Source organism: Rutidosis leptorrhynchoides, chromosome 8, assembly GCF_046630445.1.
Source record: "Rutidosis leptorrhynchoides isolate AG116_Rl617_1_P2 chromosome 8, CSIRO_AGI_Rlap_v1, whole genome shotgun sequence".
Taxonomy (NCBI): Eukaryota; Viridiplantae; Streptophyta; class Magnoliopsida; order Asterales; family Asteraceae; genus Rutidosis; species Rutidosis leptorrhynchoides.
This window is the reverse complement of record NC_092340.1, coordinates 41,084,152-41,087,350: the sequence shown is the minus strand read 5'-3', so window position 1 is coordinate 41,087,350 and position 3,199 is coordinate 41,084,152. Positions and strand designations below refer to the sequence as shown.

Sequence of the window (3,199 nt, the reverse complement as noted above, 5' to 3'; positions counted from 1 at the left end):
AGACTTCAAGGAGAAATAGTTACTTTCACACAGAAGCCAAATGAAACGTTATATGAGGCATGGACAAGATTCGGAAGGATATTAAGAGGATGTCCTCAACACGGTCTAGATACTTTTCAAATAGTACAAATCTTCTATAAAGGCGTCGACATCGCCACACGAAAAGACATCGACACAGCAGCTGGTGTTTCCATTATGAAGAAAAACGCAACCGAAGCTCACAAGATCATTGATAACACAGCATCCCACTCTCATGAGTGGCATCAGGAAAAAGACATTTTTCATTCATCTAAAGTGGCTAGAGCCGATTCTAGCCATAACTTTGATTCTGTTTCCGCAAAAATAGATGTTTTCGAGAGACGAATGGAAAAGATGAATAAAAATATTCACGTAATACGAATCAGTTGTGAGCAATGCGGTGGACCACACTTAACGAAAGATTGTCACATTGAGCAAACGATGGAACAACGTGAGAATGTTTCCTACATGAACCAAAGGCCGGGAAATAATTATCAAAATAATTATCAACCGCCAAGGCTAAACTTCAATCGAAATCAAAATATTCTTTACAATCCAAATGGACCCAACAATAACTCGTATAACCAACAAGGTCCGAATAACCAACCAACTCAAAACAACACTTTCAATCAACAAAGACCTGGCTTGTATAAACCACCACAACAAACCGAAGAGAAAAAGTCAAATCTGGAAGAAATGGTACAAAAGCTAGTTGAATCTCAAACACAATTTATTGCAACTCAAACCCAAACGAATGAGAGGTTTGATCACTTATTTAGAACTCAACAAGCTTCTATTTTGAATCTAGAAAAACAAGTAGGTACTCTTGCTAGATTGATGAGTGAAAGAGAACAAGGAAAGCTACCGAGTAATACTGAAGTAAATCCTCGGAATGAAAATGTTAACATGGTTTCAACGAATTCTGAAAAACTAACACCAGAAGATGGGAAGGTTTTAGATGTGAGTAACAATGAAGAAGTTACACCACCACCACCACTCGAGTATGTAAAGCCAGTGGTGGCACCATACAGACCACCCATCCCGTTTCCAAGAAAAGGAGTTGAGTATGAGGAAGTAATAGGTAATAAAGTTTGTGATACCTTTGGAAAGAAGAAGAATAATAAGAAAGTACAAGAACCTAAAACCGTAAAGATAAACCCGGTAAAGACAGTTCCACCAAAATCTCCACCTACGGTAGGTGATCCGGGTGAATTTATTGTTCCTTATCTACTTAGTGATTGTGTCATGTATGATGCACTAGCAGATTTAGATGCGAGTATAAGTGTTATGCCTCTTTCATTATATAAGAGATTAGGAGTAGGTGAGTTAAGTCCAACGGAAATGGGTGTTCGACTCTTCGAACAAACCATTAAGCACCCAGTTGGAATTTCTGACAACCTACCCGTTCAAGTAGGTAATTTAACGTTTCTAGTCGAATTTATTGTCATTGACATAGAAGAGGACTCAAACATTCCTCTAATTTTAGGTCGACCATTCTTAGCGTCCACCGGGGCGTTATTTGATGTAAGAGAGGGTAGAATGACACTTAGTAATGATGAAAAATCGATCACCTTTGTGAGTCGAAAGTCTAAATCTCCACCAACCAAAACCGTTGAACCAATAAAAACGATTGGTAAGAAACATATTGTTTTACCAACTCCAACGGTAGTGCTTAACAATAATAAAACGCCTAAGTGTGGGGAAAATGAAGTAACACCTAATGATGACCTGATAACAAAGAACCCTATAGTTGATACGAAATTAAATGATCCCGTTATTAATAGTTCAATGAAGAAACTTATTAAACGGATTCACGATGCTAGAACCAAGGGGAACTTTAAGTTATGTAACCGGTTAGTATCCAATCTATCACCTAAAGAAAAGGCGAAACTAGTTAAATTTGTGGATATTACACAGGAATCCGACCAATGGCTTAAAGCAAAAGTCACGGATATGCAAGTTGATTATGGTACAAAAGAAATTGACGATGAAGTTAATCACAATTTCGACACCACGGCTACCTAAGTGTGGGGAGATTCAAATGTTCTAAGAAATAATGCTGTCTAAAGTTATTTGTTCTGTTCTCGTGTAGTTCCGAGAATGGAATCCGATTGATCTTTTCCACTAGCAGACACTAAAGAACCAGTTTTCTCCCCCCATTCTGAATTTTTATTTTTTAGGTTTTATATGAAATTAATATGCTTTTTAAATTTAAGTTTTGTGTGAATTTAAAAATAAAATTTACTTTATTTCATTAAGTTTGAAAAAATGATTTCTAAAATTCGTCGTGAGTTAAACACTAGGTCGTTGAACCGAAATTGCTTTACCCGAGGGCGGGACGACAAATTTTGTTATCATTATTTTTAATATTATTGATCTAAAGTATGCAAAAAAAAAAAATATTATATGAACGTGGGATAATATACCCAACTTCAAAAATATGTATATATGTTTGTATTTTATCATGTACACAACAGGGTAAAACAGCACTTTCAAAGACTAACATTAAGTTGAGCAAAAGCTACTGATTTTGACGACAAGACGCAAAATATCAAATGTAATATAACAACTGCAGGAATGAGCAAATGATATGCACCATTTATCATTCGAACAAACAATATGTTTGCAAACTCGGTAATTTTAATCATTTTTCTACACTAATCACCCTCATGAATTTAAATTTTTACTGATTTCTTGCAAATGAGGGCATTGCATGATCTCAAGTGTGGGGAAGGGTTATAAATTCTCTCGGGTTTACACTTGATTTAATTGCCAATTTTTGTGAAAATTTGAAAATTTTCAACTAAATGAATTAAAAATCATGTTTATACATATTTATGAACGATAAAACTAGGTGTTAATACCGAAATTATTGTTGCCTCGGAAAGGACATAAATTGAGAAACAACCCAAAACGCTTGAATTCATTTAAAATGGAATAGAAAAGAATAAAAAGGCAAAGAAAAGAATAAATAAAAGCTAAGTGTGGGAAGAATTTACCAAGTTATTTAAAACATATATCACATATTTTGTACAAGATTATTGCAGGTACTTTTGTTTTGGTCGATACTAATCAGTTTTACCCAATTTATTGTAATACATTTGAAAGAAAGATGGATCTACACGATGAATCAATTCCATCATTAAAAGGAAGTAAAGTCTTCCGAAAAAAACACGCGCTT

The 3,199-nt window shown here is 34.8% G+C and overlaps 1 non-coding gene across 1 annotated transcript; it reads right to left on the bottom strand.

Moving 5' to 3' along the window:
* LOC139865286 (small nucleolar RNA R71) lies at positions 1-107 on the bottom strand. Its single transcript, XR_011764809.1, has one exon. It is a non-coding gene; the product is annotated as a small nucleolar RNA R71 (small nucleolar RNA).
* Positions 108-3,199: the final 3,092 nt, after the last annotated feature.